The following is a 20,533-nucleotide window of genomic DNA, read 5'->3' as shown; positions in this document are numbered from 1 at the left end:
ACAGTTAAAGATGTTGGGAAGTACAAGATCAAGGTGCTTGCCGGTTTGGTTCCTGTTAAGGGATCTCTTCCTGGCTTGTGAAGGTCCTCCTTCTTACCACGTCCTCAGATGGCAGAGAGGGTACACTTTGGCTTGTTGTCTTCTTATGAGGAACCAGCCCTATTGAAAGACTGCTCCACCCTTTGACCTCATTTAGCCTTAATCATCTCCTCAAGGTCCTAGCTTCAAATATAGTGGGGGTTAGGGTTTCAAAATATGAATTTAGGAGAGACGAAATTCAGTCCCTAGCATTCCTCTACTGCAGAAATGAACATTTAAAGACTGCCTGTTGATGATCAGAGCCGCAGCTCACCAATCACAGTGCATAGGCGTAGGAAACCTCAGCAGTTCCCATGCTAGCAATCCAGTGGTGTATATGAACCAACCCACAGACTCCTCTTTTTCCTTACTCAGTTCTCTGTGTAGACAGAACCTTGCCAGAAGTTTATTGGGTGTAAATCACTTGATGCCCAGCATGTGCATCCCTAATGTCACCTCCCCCAGGAAGGCATCCTGGGTTACCCCCATGGGTGGGTTGCCTCTCTTCTCTGCTCCCCAGTCTCCATGCAGAGCTCCATCCCCATTCCTACTGTTCTGTTGTAACCCATTCATCCCGCCTGTCTGCTCACTTTGCCTGAGCTCCTGGAGGGCAGGGTAGTGTCTTACTCATCCCCAGGTCTTCTGTGCCTGTTACAGGCATGAGTACATGCTTGGTGCCTAGCAAATGTTTTCATAATGGTGAATGGATGTCAAGATTAAAAGAAGGGAGAGATGAAGTGAGGCAGGGGAGGAGGGAGGGGGAGAGGAAAGAGGAAAATTCCAGAGATCTTTGAAAACCTCCCGGTGATTAACTGATACTTTTGATTCGTTTTATTGAGCATTTTAAAATTCTTAAATGCCACCATTTTTTTACTCTCTGGATTGCAAACATTGTTCATCTTTGATCTTGAAATCCTATTTCAAGATCTTGCTGGACTTACTACTAGTGGACTTGTAACTGTTCCAGAACTTTCTGGCCTTGGCAAGAAGGAACTCAAGCCAGTCTAATGTACTGTGTACATTTTAACTCCTGGCCTACCTTGGGAATTTCAGCAGCATTTTATCTGTTCTAATGCCTGATGGGGACTCGTTTTCTTTCTTTATTCAGCAGTTTATTCTGAGCACAAACTGTGCTCTAGGCTCTGTGCGGGGTACCTGGGATCAGTAGCTAAAATAAGAATCTCTGTTCTCTAGAAGTTTCCACGATAATGGGTCAAACAGACACATCAACAGGCAGTTTACAATCCCATGCGATCGGCGCTGGGGGCTGGGGCTGCATGGGGGAGTCTGTGGGAGCCCATGGAGGGTACCTGGGGCTGAGAGCCTGGGAAGGCCTCCGGGAGGGAATGTCTTAGAGAAATGTAGAGTGCTCCATGCAGCAGGGTACGGCAGCCTAGGGCAGAGCAGTGAGCAGGAGGGCTGGGGTCAGGGCATGTGGGCGCTCTGTGTGGCAGGGCATAGGCACAGGCATGGGCAGTAGGAGAAAGCTTGGGCAGGTGTTGGGACCCCCGTGTGTAGGAGCCGTTGGACATTAAATCCCAAGTGGCCTTTTATAAGGTATTATTGTGCTGGTGCTCTATCCCCAAAGGACTGGCACCTAATTGAAACATCTAGTATTCAGTAGAAGACTCAGAATTTTAGATATGGGCAAATACAAGGAATTCTAGTATGACATTCATCAGATTTTTTTTTTTTTTTTTTTTTTTTTTTTTTTTTTTGAGACGGAGTTTCGCTCTTGTTACCCAGGCTGGAGTGCAATGGCGCATTCTCGGCTCACCGCAACCTCCACCTCCTGGGTTCAAGCAATTCTCCTGCCTCAGCCTCCCAAGTAGCTGGGATTATGGGCTTGTGCCACCACGTCCGGCTAATTTTTTGCATTTTTAGTAGAGACGGGGTTTCACCATGTTGGCCAAGATGGTCTCGATCTCTTGACCTCGTGATCCACCCTCCTCGGCCTCCCAAAGTGCTGGGATTACAGGCATGAGCCACCGCGTCCGGCCCGACATTCATCAGATTTATCAAGTTTAAGCAAATATAACTCATGCCAGGCCATTGAATGGAGCCAGTGGCAGGGGCTGTGTTAGAGGCCCCTACGGAACCCCAGCCCTGGACACACATGTTTGAACAGCGGCTCTTCACAGCACTGAGACCAGGCATGGAGAAGGGTTTTCACATAGCCCTCAGGAGTGTTGCTGAGAGAGGCAGTTCTACAGAGGTGCTGTGGACTCTAGCCAGCCCAGGCCCTCTGCACGCCTCAGCAGGCTCTAGCCAAGGTGAATGAACAGCCACGTAAATCTATTACAGGTGACTTTAGGAGACGCCTATGACAATCCAGAGCCTCTCACTAAAGCCATCATAATGATGAGGAGAATGTCATTTTAATGGGATTTTTACTTATGATCCACTAATGCAAATCCTTCAAGCCTGCAGTGCGTCATGTGCAAACCCAGACAAGAGCAGAGGACAGTGCCCAGCCTCCAGCACAAACAGGAAAGGATGACTAATTTGCAGCCCCTCCTGGCTTTAATATCATTTGGATGTGGTCAACTCTGTGTCACAAATTCTAATCATCTTCCCTTTGGACCTGGTGTGGTGATTGGAGGGAAATCTGCTGATGTTTTATAATATGTTCCACTTATGGGAAGACACGGCTTGAGTGATAGCTTCAATCAGCGAGGAAGAGCACAGGCACCCCCAGCACACATAAGGAAAAAAAGTGCATCTCTGGAAAATTGCAACAAGCACAGGATGCAAACGTCAGATTCATTCAGTTGGCCACTGCCCTCTCTGTGCCAGAAATTGTAATAGGCATCAGGGATCAAGAGAAGAAAAACACAACTCCACCCTGGGGAATCTCAGCCCTGCTCAGTTGTTACCCAGTTTACATAGCCTTGGGAGCATCTTTTGCCAGAGTCCCCAGCAGCCCCTCACCATTCCCAGCGGGTCCCTTCAACCCAGGCCCATGGTGTTGGGGGTGGTATTCCTGCCTCTCACATAAATGAGCCTAAGTCACAGCCTGAGTTTCCCCAGAGCCAGGATTTAAGCACATTTGTCCTGGGCCAGAGCCTTTGCTTATCAAGTCCATTCTACTTGCATAGAATTCTAAAGCTCCCGGAAGAATCTAAAATCGAATACATCCTTTATTCTTGGTGAGGAAAGTGCGTTAGAATGATGCAGAGTCAGTTTACTTGCGTCTGCTCATTCAGCTACATGGGGAGTCAAATAGATTAGTTCAATCTTTATTATAGCCAAGTGCCAAGGAGTTAATTGGAGAATGGTCACTGCAGTTCAGACTGGTCATCTTAATGAGCAAAATAATTGGGCCCTGTCAGCACTCTAATTCTGCTGTTCAAGACTAGCTCTTGGCTTCATTGGGCATATTGCTTCCAATGCAGCAGGCCACTCTGCTCGGCATCCCAGCCTGTGCCCTGCCCTCAGGAACACTAGGTGTCCTTTAGGAACCAATGTCCTAAGCAGAGGGGAAAGAATGTCCAGAACCTCTTTCGTCTCTCTTCTGGGCAGAATTCTGAATGACTTTTTCTATGACATCATCTTGCAGGGTTGTTCTGGGTGAATAATATGTGTGTGTGTCTTGGTGGGGTAGAGGGACAGTCACAAATCGTGACTCACTTTGGATGTGCAAAGTGAACCTAGACTATTTCTCTGATATCTACGGCTTCGTGACAAGCCCCAGTCATATTCTAGTCCCTCTCCCTGATCGTTTCCATTTCAAAGAGAGCCTCAAAACATATGGAGAGAAGTGGCTTCTGTGGCTTCATAGTGTTGGCAGAGAAGGGTCCTCAGACCCACACGGGACATCCTGGGCTCCTCAGATCAGAGCTGTGCTGGACTGTCCACTCTCTGGAAAGGCAGCTGCTGGCATGCGTATCCCCTTTGTTCTGCTTTCTTTTTGAGAAGGTGCCAGTGGGCTGGCACCCAGCACGGCACCCGCTGCCTGAGCCATGCCCGTTTCGTCTTAAAGTCCCTTTCCTGCAGCTTTTCATCATGCCCCAGATTCCTGCTGCCTGGCTTCCCCTCATTATTCCTATGCCATGTCACCTTACCTGGCACCTCTGGGTTCTGTTAGCTGCCTATGGCAGACAGAATAACGGTCCCCCCAAAAAGATGTCTACCTCTGAATCCCAGAAAACTGTGAATATGTGGCATTATGTAGCATAACGGTGTTTGCATATGTGATTAAGCTCAGGGTCTTGAGATGGAGAGGTGATCTGGGATTATTCTTATGGGCCCAATATAATAGTAACGGTTATTATCAGAGGGGAGGCAAGAGGGTAATAGCCAGAAAAGGGTACGTGAAGATGGAAGTAGAGGTCAGAATGACGTGAGACCGTGAGCCAAGGAATGCAGCAGCCTCTAGAAACCGGATAGGGAAGGAAATAGATCCTCCAGTATAGTCCTCAGAAGGGATGTGGCCCAGCTGACACCTCCATTTTAGCCCAGTGAAATTCACTTCAGACTTCTGACCTCCAAAACTGTAAGATAATAAATCTGTATTGTTTTAAGCCACAAAGTTTGTGGTAACTTGTTACAGCAGCAATAGGAAACTAATACCTCACTCGTGAGCCTTTGGGAGCCCTGGGGCTGCCTCAGGCTCATAAATCAAGCCACCTCCCATCTCCCCACACCTTGCGGAGGTGACCCTGGGCCATCATTTCAGAACAGGTGTGTAGACACTTCTCTACAGCAGTGTTTGATGCCTCTGCCACAGGTCTTCACGGCCCTCCCACTTCCAGCTTGGGCCCTAGGGAGGAAGGAAGAAGAGGCACTGCCTTGTAAACCCCCATTCACTGCTTGCTCCTGGCTTTTCACCAGGCCCACTTTCTTAGAAGCCTCAGGACTAGGATCCCCAAGGAGCAGATTTAGGCCTTTTCTTTTTCTTAAGCCATATTCTTCTAATAGACTAAGGTGCGGAATTGTCTTACCTGGTATGAGAAGCCAAAAAGAAACCTTTCATCTGAGTCTTCTGTGCTTGTTTCTGTAAGTAGTAAAGCAAATTCATGAAATCCTCTTTCACTTGACAGAGCTTCACCTGGAAGCTTAAAGTTGACAAAGTTGATATGAGAATTAGATCCTCACGCAACACAAAAACCTACTATATCCAGCCAATCTGCTCTGCGGTTCACACCCTGTACCGCTGGACCTTTCTGTTTTTCTGCTCAGGGCCTTTTCCAAGGCAGCAGGAGTCTGCTGGGCTCCAGAAAACACAGTTCTGAACCACAGCAGCGTTATCACCCCAGGAGCACCCCTCACCCAAAGGGGTGCAGAAGCAGCCAGTCCTGGAAGTTAGGAGCAATTCTGGGCAGCACCCTGCACTTTCTCAGGGGGCCCCTGTGGAAAGAAACCACCCCCGCCCCGACTACATGTAATGACAACCTGAACAACACCCTCTTAGATTGGCTTTTCCTCCTTCCCTAACCCATCTCCCCACTTAATCTGTCCTCCTAACCTAGAATCCCCTTCTGAATGAACTCTCTGCTCTAGCTCACTCCTGTAGTGCAGACAGTCTCAGATCTATAGCGGGCAGTAAACAAGCAGTGACTGCTGTGATTATCAGCAAGAAAGAGACTTCTGCTGTGTTCCAGAGGCTGTAGCATAACTAAAAGGAGGAAGTCACCAAGAGACCACAGTGACGTCAATAAAGGGAAGGAAGGGAAGTTTAACAAAGTGCAGATCAGTGTCGCCGAATGTTGATGGAGCATCTTGCACATCTAACTAATAGTAATATCTGATAAGTAGATAATTCCATTTGTCCTGTACTGTAGACATAATCTCCACAAACCCACTGATGGTTTCCACAGCCTTATTTAACAGTACATCCTGAGTCATTTCCTTGAAGAGCTGATTTCTCAAAGTTTACTTGGGTTTTCATTATTACCTGGGTATTCTTTATTTTACTTCCGAAGCCTGTGCTGAAGGAAAATCCGCACTCTTTAAGTGAGGAGAGCTAAAGGGATGCCATTCCTTTCCCTGCTGCTATTACACCCACTTCCCTGCTTTCTCATCCTGACTTTGAGTCTAAGGCTATGCCACTGTTAAATCTCAACAAATCAAAGTGTAAAATCATGATTTTACACCTTTCTCCCTTTGCTGGCAAGCCTGGCTCCTCTCTGCTCTCTTCCCTGACGAGCACCTGCTCAGCAATTCTGTTTGCTCCTGTGAAATCATTATTTGTGTTTTAGCCTGTATATCTGCCCAGAGGCAATGAGTGCATGTTTTCAGTAGACATCCCCTAATACATCTTTAAAATCAGTGTTTAAAAGAAGGGAATAATGTAAACATTTAAAAGAATACTGTTGTACTATTAAAAAGAATGAAATAATGTCAACACAATTATAAATGCTTAGTAAATCAAATAATCTATTCAATAATAAATGAAGATACTCAAGCCACGGAGTGGTCCCAGTGGAAGCAGCAGGAGTATAGTCACTGCACAGACTGTATGGGGCTTCTGCCTTTCTCATTTCCTGTGGGGATTGGTGCCAGTGGGAGGGAAGGAGGCTTCTCCTTGGCTTGGAACCCAAATGCTTGCTTTCATAATAAGAACAATATTTTGCCTGTCACTTCTATGATATGAAAAGGCAAAAAATTGGTAAAATTGAATCCTAATACGTAATGGCTGATTCTACTGCTAATCCCCCTTACTTAGGAGACATGAAGCAAAGGCACTGGCCACTGTGAAGTCTGTGTGCCGTAAGAAGGGAACCTGGAGCCAGCATTTTTTCAGTTCTTACTTTATATCAAGCACTTCCTTTTAGTTCTAACAAAAATCATGCCATTTAGGCATAATGCCCAGATTGTGGATGAGGAGTGGAAGACATAGCAAGGCGCCTTCCACATCTCTCATCTAAGAAGTAGAAAAACCTTGTATATGACCTCAAAACATACATACTCTGAGGAGAAAAGGTACCAGTCTTAAATTGGGTGAATGTACAACCTTAGTGAATATCATGAGAATCAGAATATATTCATATCCCCAGGTGTTTAGAACCTAAGGGTTTAGAACCAGGCATGGATGCCCATCCAGAAACAGATTTCAAGTTTAGCTCAACAGGAATTATGTTTTAGCATCTTTTGAAGTAAAGATCACCTTGCTCCTGAGGCAAGGTAATGAGAAGGCTGTTCATCCCGTAAGACAAAAGAAGGCAGGAGCCGACTTCCCAGGGAAGATGACTCCTTTGAGGAAGTCTTAAAAAGCAGTAACCCTGGAGGCCCGGCAGTGAGATTAATTTGCCCTACCATCCTTGCTTACTCCCAATCTCCTATGAATCATTTGTTTCCATCCTTAATGTCTAAACATGCAAATATTGCTGCGCTTACTACTCATTAGTTTAGCTAAAGGAAGTGCCCTTTAATTATACCTCTAAATAATGAACCTCCTTCATCACCTTGACAATCAGTGCACACTTAGAAGGAAGCAAGGTCTCATTATGAAGCAGCTACTGCATCCCTTGGTTACTTAGAAGATGGTAGCTTTGAGGCAATAGAAATGGGAGTCAAAAGACAAGCAAGCCTTGTAATTGCACTAACTCCTTGTGGTTTTAGGTGAAAGAATAGTAAATAGCCAGAAACATACTACATGTGAGGGAAAAGGGGGAAACTAGCATTTTCGAGAGGCCATTGTGTTCCAGTCCCTAAACTCTTGATTTACATACATTAGATCTAAACGACACAGTTGCTTTTGAGGTTAAAACTTAACTCCATGTGATAAATACTGAAATCGAGGCTCTGAAAGATTAAGTACTTTGCCAAAGGCGTTGGACCAAGTCCACCGTGCTCCAAAGCTCCATGTTGTTTTCCATTATGTTCTTGTCTTGTTGAGAAGATTTACATAGCTTGGCCGAACTGGGTATCCACCAAGTCTTCACTGTATTTCTTCATTTGTCGATCTCAGCAGAAACTCACAGAAATAGTTTGCTACAATGCAATCCCCAATGGCACTGGCAGATTGGAAAATACTACCTGTGAACCTGTCTGCATGGTTCAGAAGAATAAAACACACTGTGTTATAGGCAGGGAAGTCATTTCCACTCTCTGACTAGCCAAGTACCTATTTGTCTCTCAAGACCATACTCAGGGGTCACATCCTTCATAAATACTTTCCTATAACTTCCTCCCCCGTAGAGAGTTGACCTTACCTTCATGGTGGGAAGGTAAGAAAAGACTTCACAGCATTTTTACACTTTATTATATGTATTCGTTCACTGGTTTCTTTCCTCCCCTGCATTGGACTACCACATCTTGTTCACCTTTTTAAGTTTTAGGAGTTTCTAACACAAATATGCGTTTAATAAATGCTTTTTAATTTTAAAAAATTATCTAAATGGCATGTTCTGATGTTCCACACTGTAGTTCCGAAGCACTGCTACCTACATCTACAAGCACTATTTCACTATACAAGTAGCATCTGAGAATGAAAACATCCAAGAAAAAAAAGAAAAAGCTGTCCTTTAATAGGTAAATGAAGAGTCTCTATGTAGCCATACATGGAATGCTATTCAGCAATAAGAAGGAATGAACTATTGACTCATACAACAACATGAATGAATCTCAAAAACATTATGCTAAGTGAGAGAACCTAGAAAACAAAGACTACATATTATATGATGTAATTTACATTAAATTTCCATAAAAGGTGATTTGTAGAGACAGAAAGCAGATTAGTGGTGCCTAGGGCATGGGGTTGAAGTGGAAATCGACTGTAAATGAGTACAGCCTTTTTTTGATAATGGAAATGTTCTAAAAATGGATTGCAGTGATGGTTGTACAACTCTATAAATTCATTTAATACCATTGAATTATACATTTACAATGAGTGAATTTTATGATGCATAAATCATACCTCAATAACGCTATTTAAAAAAGAACTGAAAAAAACAGAAGGAGGGAGGGAGAGAAGGAACGAAGGGAGGAAGGGAGGACAGGAAGGAAGGGAGGGAAGGGAGGAAGGGAGGGAAGGGAGGAAGGGAGGAAGGGAGGGAAGGGAAGAGGGGAAGCCATACATATTCTTTGAGCTTAAGGTATTAGAGGCTGAAATTCACCAATGCTAGAGTTGCCAGAAATTGAGTTAATACCAATAAAAATGGAGATACGGGAAGGGAGCTCAAAGTCTGATCATAAACTCCCCTAAAATCCCTCAAATCCCTGAGTGTTCCCAGAACTGTGTGTACACAGAAGAGACTTCAGGAACTCAGGGAAAGCAATGTCAGGGGGAAAAAAAAGTGAAAAGATTTGAGCAGGTTATTTTAGCTACTGTGCACTGCAAAGGAGACAAATTTTGGAATTCCTCCAAGAAGGGCTAAACATACAGAGTTTTCCGTTGAAATGCAGAAGAGATACACTGTAAGAGTAAAGACTATGTGCTAGGTTTTAAAGACTGGCCCAGGACTAAGGGTAAATCTAAACAAACAGACCTCAATAAAAGATAAAACCAAACCTTCTACAAGTGCAAGGTGATCATCCAGTAATTTAACAAAAATCAACAATAACAGAATCCAGAGTTTCTATTATGTATTATCCATGATATCCAGTGTACGATAAAAATGACTGGACATGTGAGGAAATAGGAAAACGTGACCTAAGGTCCAGAGTAAAATTATTCAAGAGAAATAGACCCTGAGATGACACAAATATTGGAATTAGAAAAAAAACTTTAAAACAGTATTTTAAATGTATACAAACTTAAAAGTAAGGATTTTCATAATGAATGAATGAATAGGGAATCTCAGCAAAGAAATGAAACGATATAGAAATTAAAACGTAGAGTGGAAAATACAATATCTAAAGTGAAAGTGTGGATTTTGCACATAAGATAATAGAAAATGGAAGAAAGGGAATCTCAAAAAAAAAGTACCAAAGGACAGGAGAAAGTGAACAAGGCATTAAAAAATTAATTGAAGAAATGGTGGAAAATTGATTAAGTTTGGTTCAAAACATTGTCTTAAAGATTGAATAAGATCTGCAAGCTCCAAGATGAATAAATACAAAGAAAACAACACGTAATCACGCTATCCTCTACCTACTGATGACTGAGACTAAAGATAAACTCTTAAGAGCACCCAGAGAACAAGATAAATTGTATATGGGAGAAGACCAATGTGTATGACAACCAACATTTTACTGAAAACTTTGGAAATCAAAAGACAATGGAATGACAAAGGAAGTCCTTCAAGTAGAAAGGAAAAGATGTCAGAATGACAAACAGATTCACAGGAAAGAAAGACAAGCATTGGAAATGGTAATTAGGTAAATAAATATAAAAGACTGTCTTTCCTTCCTTCGTTTATTTAAATGACCACGACTATTAAATGCAGTGATTATAACTATGTATTATGGGGCATATAATGTATTTAAGGGTAAAGAACAATAGAACAACAACAACAAAAGAATGGAGGTGTTAAATGAGTTCTACTGAGGCACAGTTCTTAAACTTTATGTGAAGTACTGCAATGTTAACTCGAAGACTACTGTGATAAGACAAAGATGCATAGTAAGAAAGACCCACTTGAGGTCAGAGACTATGAGTACTCAGACAGAAGACTTCACACTCAATGTCATAGGTTTCTTGAAACAGACAGACAAAAGGGCAAAGGTAGCATTATTGGCAAGAACAGTTCATTATGTATGGGCCACAGGTAGGAAAGGAGAAATTGGAACTGGAATTTCTAGAGAATGCAGAAAGAAAATGCTTTGGAGGTGGCGTGAATAATGAAGGAGGGCCCAATCTCACCTTCAAATCCTGAACTGGAGTTGAGCACACATCCAGAGTTGCTTATGTGCCACGAAACAAGATTCCAGAAAGCCTAGAGAGAAAATTCTAAGGTTTGGACCTGAGAAAGTAAGCGAGCACCAGGACATGTAAGTTTAAGGCATTTAGAGAGTGACTTAGGAGTGTGGGGTTTGCTGCTTCAGGAATGCACACCATAGTATCAGCCTTGCCTCGGTGTGGAACCTTACTAAGGCCCCAGGAAGTCAGAAGGAAATATCTGAAAGAGCAGGTGCCTTCTTTCCCTTTATAAACAGAAAAACCCGTCTCTATTCAAATTGTTGATGATAGTCATGGAAGTGATTAGGTTGAAGGAGTCGGAGAAAGTGATGGTTTTAGCCAAACATTAGATGTTTGAAGGGGAAAATTATAGTTAGCATTCATGAGTTAGGTGGGGTATCCACAAAGATCTCAGCAATTATTGCTCATTTGCACCAAGAGTCTCCCATATGTGTTTGAAAAATACTTTGAATTCTCATTGCTTATCTCCAGGTCTCTTGGCCATTTTTCCATTAAGAGCTAAACTGGCTTCTGAGAACAGCCCAACAGAGGCTTTCCAGCCCAGCCAGTTTCCTTATAATCTTCTAAGCTGATTGAAGTGCAACCAGAGTTTGACCTTCCCTTCTCTGTATCAGTGAGAATGAGTTGGCATTTGTTTCAACACCGTTCTGACTCCAGTGTCCAAAGTCGAAGACAGAGAACAGTGCTAGCACCATTCCTATGCTGGACCCCATGGCTCCACAGGCCTGTCTTCTCTTCAGCAAGCAGTAACTTTCTATGTGCTCACAGGAAAGAGAGAACTCTCCCTCTCCCAGCAGGAAAGCCTAATGTCTGCCTCCTGGGCATTACATGAAATGTTACATACTGAGGACCCCTTGTCCTTCTGTTTAGGCTGTCCTGGAAATGGAGAGCTTAGTAATGGCCCTCTCATGGGGACTGCTTCTGAAACCATGTCAAAAGGTTTAATTAGTCATAAATGCAGGGAACAATAAGCCTATAGCTATTTGGACATAAAGCAAAGACAGAGTCATATACCTATTATCTAGACTCAATTAAAAGGTGAGCCCACAAGTGGGTTATACATGTGAATTGGGACTTGAAGAATTATCTGATATCAGCCACCTATTTTTCTGCCTGTAAACAAATGCATAAAATGAGTCTTATAAGCCAAGAGCAAAGACACACCTTCTGGTTTACTTCAGAACACTAAAAATATCCCTCTGCCACATCTAGCAACCATATGTCACATTAGGAACCCAAAGAAGACAAAAAGCATTCTTTAGTGAGGCCGAGTGTAGAACTGGGCTGTGTCTACACTGTGCCCCATCAAGTACACATTCATTCACTTATCCAGTCATCAACAAGTTTTGGTCAGGATCAAATTTAAAAATGAATAAACGTATTTCAGGGACGAATGTTCATTATGGAGCAGTCAAAGGAAGGTAGGCTTTGGAGTTTCTCAGACCTGTTTGCTGCTCTTATTACCTGTGTGACCTTAGGTGAGTCACTTCACTTCTCTGAGCCTTAGGATCCTTATTTGTAAAATGAGCATAAATATGAACCCCTCAGGAATGGTTATGAAGAATTAATGAGGTAATGAATGTAAAGCAAGATTAATGTAGTGACAGCAGAACACTTGACCCATGGAAGTGTTCTCTTGGCCATCACAGTCTCACACTCACATGCAGAGATAGACAGATTATTGATTGGTAGAGATTTAGACACTGTAGATGAAATCAGCACAGTCCTACTGCTGAATGCATTTAATTTGTGCTTCCCCCCCCCCATCCCCCAGCAGCAGCAGCAGCAGCTACTTCATACCAGGCACTGGAGCAGGGAATCCAGTGGCAAATAGAAATAGGACAGGTTCCTGCTCCTGTTATTCAGATTGTGGTCTTAAAATGCCATTTGCACTAAAAGATTCCAGGGTTTCTTGAAGAAACAGCTGATTCTAAGTTGGGACAAAAATGAACAAGATGAGTCTTATCTAATGACCTACGTGCAGGGAATACTCAGAGAACACATGAGTCTGAAAATAACAAAATCAAATAACAAAATCCAGACTGGGAAAATCTATTATCCTGTGTTCTTCAATAGATAAATTACAAAGAAAATAAAATGATGAAGGTATAAGCTATAGATTTTAAAAGATTTGAAAAACATAAATTAGTTTTTGCATGGGCAAAACTAAACTCCAGTGTCTAGGGATACAGATTTAAATGATAAAACTGGAGAGGTGAGGACTGTAAAAGTCAAGACAATGGATACTTTTGGGAGGAGAGTAGTGGTTGAGATTGAGCTGGGATGCAGGGGAGGGGCTTCTGCCCAGCTGGGAAGGTTTTACTTCTTGGCCTGGGTGTGGCTGGTAAGGTTTCAGTTTTAGCCTGGTGTGGCTCACTTCTGTAATAGTTCATTAGGTTCTGTACTTGGTTTGTATAGCTTTATGCATCTTGATTTAGGATAAAAAGTAACAAGTGGAAGAAACAGCATGTGTTGGGGGCAGCCATGTGCTAGAGACTTTTCTGGGCCCTATGGCCATGAGTGAGGCTGAATCCTGGCCCTGAAGCTTAGAGTTTAGTGGGAGACAAAGGTAATTACAGTACCATGATCAGGGATAGAAGGGAGGTATATACAGAAGACTGGCTGGGAGGAATCACCTAACTGGGCCTGGGGTCAGTGGAAGGCTTACATGGGGCAGCAGGGACAGGCCCTAGCAATGTTTAAACACCCACACCCCGGCCCATTCTGAAGAAACTGGAACAAAATCAACCCTGTTGATCTTGGCTCTGAAAGAGAACCAAAATGGGCTTTTTGGGAGGACACAGGCAGATAAATTGTTCCAAGGCCCTTGCTATGCCTTTTACACATCTGCACCTCAGTGTCTCATTACCCCGTTACTGAGATGTGAAGTAACTGTGGCTTGGAAAGATTCGAAAACAACTGGCCCTATATCAACTGGCCAGGAAATAGAAACGCTGAGGTTTGAATCAAGTGTGCATTCCTTCACCAGAGAAATAGTGGGTCTAGCGTCCTTGACAGGAACAGGTCATTAGTCTATAGGGGTGAGCAGCCCAGGTCACAACATGAGGAGGATGGCAACAGACAAGCACAGATCATCAAATTTTTAAATATTGTTTTTATCCAGTAAAATGACGACGGGGATTTTTATTTTGCTTTAATGAGAATACCAAGTGTTGGCAAGGGTGCACTAAAAATTTGCTGCTAGGGGCAAGTGTTTTAAGTTGGCACAGGCTTGCCAGGGGAAACTCTGGGGCCAGTAGTCCCTTTCCCACGTGACAAATCAAGTTTCACATTCAAATGCCCCTGGAAAAGGAAGGACAGTTATTCATGCAGCGTACCAGGAGAAAATGCACAGCCTCATAAGGACAGAATAAAGCATGTCAAACCAAGAGAACAGTTCTGTTTTGAACAGACAGCCTTCAATTCACATCTCACCATGGCTACCCTCTAGCAACAGACACTACTGACAGATATTACATAACCCCTCTGCCCCCATGTCCTCACATATAAAATGGGTTATACAGGTACCAGATAGAAGCATACAGCATCTCATTCATCTCAGGTAATCACTGAATTGCATTGTTTTATCATTGCCATTTCTTTCACCTTGTTTTGCCCACATTGGAGATCAGAGATTGCTTTAACCAGTTCAAATCTGTCCCAGAAAATTCTAGAATTCATAGAAATAAGAGGCTATGCTGTGCCGAAGCTCTTAAGTTTAATTAGATCCCATTTGTCTATTTTGGTTTTTGTTGACATTGCTTTTGGTGTTATAGTCATGAAGTCCTTGCCCATGCCTATGTCCTGAATGGTTTTGCCTAGGTTTTCTTCTAGAGTTTTTATGGTGTTAGGTTTTACATTTAAATCTTTAATCTATCTGAAGTTAATTTTTGTATAAGGTGTAAGGAAGTGATCTAGTTTCAGCTTTCTGCATATGGCTACACAGTTTTCCCAACACAATTTGTTAAATAGGGAATCCTTTCCCCATTGCTTATTTTTGTCAGGTTTGTCAAAGATCAGATGGTTGTAGAGGTGTGGCATTATTTCTGAGGACTTTATTCTGTTCCATTGGTCTATATCTCTGTTTTGGTATCAGTACCATGCTGTTTTGATTACTGTAGCTTCATAGTATAGTTTGAAGTCAGGTAATGTGATGCTTCCAGCTTTGTTTCTTTTGCTTAGGATTGTCTTGACTATGCAGGCTCTTTTTTTGTTCCATATGAAGTTTAAAGTGTTTTTTTCCAACTCTGTGAAGAAAGTCAATGGTAGCTTGATGGGGATAGCATTGAATCTATAAATTACTTTGGGCAGTATGTCCATTTTCACAATATTGATTTTTCCTAAACATGAGCATGGAATGTTTTTCCATCTGTTTGTGTTCTCTCTTATTTCCTTGAGCAGTGGTTTGTAGTTCTCCTTGAAGAGGTCCTTCACATCTCTTGTTAGTTGTATTCCTAGGCATTTATAATCTTTGTAGCAATTGTGAATGGGAGTTCACTCATGATTTGGCTCTCTGTTTGTCTGTTATTGGTGTATACGAATGCTTGTGATTTTTGCACATTGAGTGAACTGGCAACCAACAGAGTGGGAAAAAATTTTTGCAATCTACCCATCTGACAAAGGGCTAATATCCAGAATCTACAAAGAACTTAAACAAATTTACAAGAAAAAATCAACTCCATCAAAAAGTGGGCAAAGGATTTGAACAGACACTTCTCAAAAGAAAACATTATGCAGCCAAAAAACATAAGAGAAAGCCCATCATCACTCGTCATTAGAGAAATGCAAATCAAACCACACTGAGATTTAATGATCTCCAATTAGAATGGTGATCATTAAAAAAATCAGGAAACAACAGATGCTGGGGAGGATGAGGAGGAATGGGACAGCATTTACACTGTTGGTGGGAGTGTAAATTAGTTCAACTATTGTGGAAGACAGTGTAGCGATTCGTCAAAGATCTAGAAATAGAAATATCATTTGACCTAGCAATCCCATTACTGGGTATATACCCAAAGGATTATCAATCTTTCTATTACAAAGACACATGCACATGTATGTTTATTGTGGCACTGTTCACAGTACCAAAGACTTAGAACCAACCCAAATGCCCATCATTGATAGACTGGATAAAGAAAATGTGGCACATATATGCCATGGAATACTATGCAGCCATAAAAAAGGATGAGTTCATGTCTTTTGCAGGGACATGGAAAAAGCTGGAAACTATCATTCTCAGCAAACTGGCACAAGAACAGAAAACCAAATACTGCATGTTCTCATTCATAAGTGGGTTTTGAACAATGAGAACACATGTACACAGGGAGGGCAACATCACACACTGGGGCCTGCCAAAGGTTGGAGGATTGAGGGGGGCATAGCAGGGCTATGGGGATTGGGGATAGATAGCATTAGAAGAAATACCTAATGTAGATGATGGGGTGATAGATGCAGCAAACCACCATGGCACGTGTATACTTATGTAAAAAACCTGCACATTCTGCACATGTACCCCAGAACTTAAAGTATAATAATAATGAAAAGAAAAGAAACATTGCAACTCTACTTCAATGTGGTTGCCACAGATTCTGAATTTGTTATGTTCCACAGTCAATTATTTGTCAATTATATATATAATTTGTTATTAGTAATCAGAATTTAAAGTACATTGTGTGCTGGCTAAAAAGAAAGAACTTTTTCAAATGTATTAGGAAAAAAAAAGAGAGAAAAATAAGAGGCTGTGCCCTCTGATGTACTTGGTTGTGAATGGTAGCCTGGCTCAGTGGCTACATGCATAGAGTCTGGAACTTAACTTCAGGGGTTTGAAGTCCAGTTCTGTCACTACTAGCTGTGTGACCTTGGGAAGGTTAGCTAAGTTCGTTGTACCTCCATTTTCCCATCTGTAAAATGGCACTTACCCCATAGGGTGAGGAGGATTAAATGTGTTAATATAGTGCACTACACCTAGCACAGATTTGTGAGTCCAGGTTTTCTGCATTAAGGAGCTGTGAGGGAGCCTCTGCCCAAGCATCTAGCAGAGTAGTCCCTGCCAGCCTGCTGGAGCCTTCTCTGGGCATCACAAGCTGCCCTTAACTCATAGTGACTACTCTGGGGCATCTCAGTTCCTGCTTTGAGGTCCTTGTTAACCACTGCACAGGTTCTGACCTTTGCTTAAGCATTGACTCAGTAAAGTCTGAAGATTTCAAAGTTTAGCCTTTCTTCTAATACTTGGCTTCCTTCTATTGCTCAACTTAGCATACTGGGGGCATGGCAGCCTCTGCATCTAACCAGATCCTCTGGGTCTCTGCTGTGTGGGACATATGGACTCCACACCAATCACTTCTCTGTATATTCTCTTATCTCCATGGATATGGGAGGGGGGCCTTCAAATCTCCTTATGAAGGAAGGATCCCTTCCTGGTGGAGTTAGGGCTGTACATGAAAGCCACAGTTCCTCCATGCTAGACACATCCCCAGAAGCAGCCTAATAGGCAGCACTGTGGAGTCATTTGACACCCAGACCAGGGGCATCCCACAGACACTTATTCCAGAAAACTGAAGCTGGTCCACAAAGAAAACTCTCATCCTTGCTGCCATTTGCCTGTGCCAGTTTCAAAATGTGGCACATTGTGCCAGGCGCCATGGCTCATGCCTATAATCCTAACACTTTGGGAGACTGAGGCAGGTGGATCACCTGAGGTCAGGAGTTCAAGACCAGCCTGGCCAACATGGCAAAACCTGGTACCTACTAAAAATACAAAAATTGGCCAGGCGAGGTGGTGGGTGCCTGTAATCCCAGCTACTCCGGAGGCTGAAACAGGAGAATTGCTTGAAACAGGAAGGTAGAGGTTGCAGGGAGCCGAGATCATCGTACCACTGTACTCCAGCCGGGGCGAAAGAGCAAAACTCCATCTCAAAAAGGAAACAAACAAATAAACAAACAAAATGGCCAAGCCAGTGAGACTTTCTCACTGCACTTGATCAGGGCTGCTGCATTTCTGCATTTCTTCTAACAACAGTTTATCCAGAGAGAGAGGCAGAACATTGGAAACCTGTTCAATAATAAGATTTTAGCAGTCTCAACCCCTGTAAGTCATATGTCCCCAAGAAACTTAAAGCTTTTTAATCTGTGGAGTGAAGCACAAATGGTCACTTAAAATCTTGAAAAACGTACTGTACATCACAACCAAATCAAGTATTAATCTGTCTTTCTATGTCTCCTGGCCAGTCTGGGGCCCCTCCAGCCTTCTCTTCACCCCGCTCTGCCTTGCCTCCAGGATCTGTCTAAAAACCACCACTGCCTTGCTGATACACATTTCCCAATTCCTCATTTCACCCTTGCCCTGGATTTCCTGGTGGTATGAAAATCTAATCATAGTTAACGTGTAATGAGCACTTAAATATCTCAGTGGTATCAATTCATTTTATTTGAGGGATATCGACATGCAGCAATGACATTAGAGAGAGAGATTAGATATACTTGAATGAACTTTTAAAAATTTTAATAGTTACCCATTTATTTTAATGCATAGGAGAAAAGGTGTAACTTACACATTAAAACATGACTGCACAGTTATGAAATGAAATAAAATTATTTTAGGCTGGGCGTGGTGGCTCACACCTGTAATCCCAATACTTTGGGAGGCCAATGTGGGCAGATGGTTTGAGTCCAGAAGTTCAAGATTACCCTGGGCAACATGGCAAAACCTCCTCTCTAATAAGAATATAGTAAATTAGCCAGACACGGTGCTTTCCACCCGTTAGTCCCAGCTACTTGGGAGGCTGAGGTAGGAGAATCGCCTGAGCCCAGGAGATCGAGGATGCAGTGAGCCAAGATCACACTACTACACTTCAGCCTGGGCAACTGGAGTGAGGTCTGTCTCAAAAATATCTATGTATATTTTAAGACAGTTTACTTCAGTAAAAGTGAGCTGGTTTAAATAAAAATACTAATAAAATAATAGTAGAAGAGGTATGTGAATGTGTTTATTTATTTAACAAATACTGCCTTTGAGAGCCTCTTACCTGGCAGGCATTGCTACGTAGCATGCAAATACAACAGTGAACAAAGAAGACAAAAACCCTGAATCTCCAAAAGACCTGAAAAAGCCCTTTAAGAAAGAAGTTATCCAAATGGCCAGTAAACTCATGGACAGGTGCTCAACTTTATTATATACTGGGGAGATGCAAAATTTAAATCCACAATGAGCTATACCAAGCACCCACCAGAATGGCTTAAAAAAATAAAATTTAAAAGACATGATACCAGGATTTGGCAAGAATGCAGAGCAACTGGGAGTTGTGTATATTGCTTGTGGGAGTGTGAATTGGTGCAGCCTCTTTAGAAAACTATGTGGCAATATCTACTAAAGTGAACCCAGCAGTTCCATTCCTAATTGTCTACCCAGCCAAAAAATACATGTGTTTACTAAAAGACATGTACAATATTTGAGAAATAAATAGGTCTCAGGAAACGCTAAGTGAAAGAACTAAGACCTATTCTGGAGCAAAGCAGTAGCAGCAGCAGTAAAACGTTATCGATGTCCATGAGGATGGTAGATTACTGTCACTGAATACACTTTTTCTGAGTGTGTACTGTGTTTTGGATTTTATGCTGGACACTTGAAATACAGGACTAAATCCAAGGTGGCCCTTACCCTCTCAGTAATACAGTCACTCCCCTCAGCAACCAGGAAAGCTAAGCCTTTTGAACTTTGCTCAAGGAAATTTGGATGAACGAACATCAATATGGGAAACCTTGGTTTACAGTCTGTGTAAATATGTTTATGTAAATATATAGTCTCTCTCCATAAGAGTAGGAGCTTTATATTATTTCCTGCTATATCCCGCAGGACTAGAGCTGTGTCTGGCTTGTAGTAGGGGCTCTGTAATTATATGCTGGCTGCCTGGATGGATAGAAGGATAGATGGATGGATGGATGAATGGATGGTTGGATGAACGGGTGGATGGATGGATGGATGGATGGAAATGAACAGGGATGAGAAGAGCTCCAGAATCTGCAAACAAACTGCCCCCGCAGGAATCAGGGGACTCCCACTACATAAAAATATTCCACAGAAGAGTCTGACAAACCCCACTTCTCAGGGTTGTCTGCCAAGGACACTCACCAGCACTTGGAATTGTTACAATCAACCATAGAGGTTTTTATTTTTCCACTTCAGACATAGATTAATATTTCAGGAGATCAAGATTCTAATTTACAACCACGACCTTTGGTTTAATCAGCAAAGGAAAAAACGTCTGGGAACGTTATTGTCTTGCCCGTGTTTTCCCGTTGCATTCCTGGCTGGGTTTACCTTTTTGGCCTTTAATTATTCCCTTCTCTCACATGGCTTCATCTCAGACACTTTGGGATGAAAATGTGATTTGCCATTTAGAGGTTTCAGCAAAAATCACATTCAAGTCAGCAAACTGAGAGCCTGATAAAGCAACAGAGGGTTGGGGCAAGGCTTTGAAAGAATGTCTTTAAAGTGTTTTTAATTAAATCTGTGTTAATATTTAGGATGGTGGAGAATCATTTACATGCAATGTAGGATCTGTTTGGAATTTCGGTCATGCTGTTCTTATAACTGTAACATTAGTCATGCAACCTGAGGGCAATGTGACAAGTTTGCATCTTCAGTCAAATATT

The 20,533-nt window shown here is 42.4% G+C and overlaps 1 protein-coding gene and 1 long non-coding RNA gene across 2 annotated transcripts in view; one reads left to right on the top strand and one right to left on the bottom strand.

Annotated features, from left to right (window-relative positions):
- CLSTN2 (calsyntenin 2) overlaps positions 1–20,533 on the top strand; it is a 639,705-nt gene that overhangs the window by 543,784 nt on the left and 75,388 nt on the right. The gene's annotated exons all lie outside the window — the stretch shown is intronic.
- On the bottom strand, positions 4,575–5,988 carry LOC141585641 (uncharacterized). Its single transcript, XR_012519233.1, has 3 exons — positions 5,546–5,988; positions 5,022–5,135; positions 4,575–4,840 (listed from the first exon to the last, which is right to left on the bottom strand). It is a non-coding gene; the product is annotated as an uncharacterized LOC141585641 (long non-coding RNA).

Source organism: Saimiri boliviensis, chromosome 9 (genome assembly GCF_048565385.1).
Source record: "Saimiri boliviensis isolate mSaiBol1 chromosome 9, mSaiBol1.pri, whole genome shotgun sequence".
In the NCBI taxonomy this organism is placed as follows: Eukaryota; Metazoa; Chordata; class Mammalia; order Primates; family Cebidae; genus Saimiri; species Saimiri boliviensis.
Note: the sequence above shows the minus strand (reverse complement) of the source record. Positions and strands in the feature narration are given on the sequence as shown.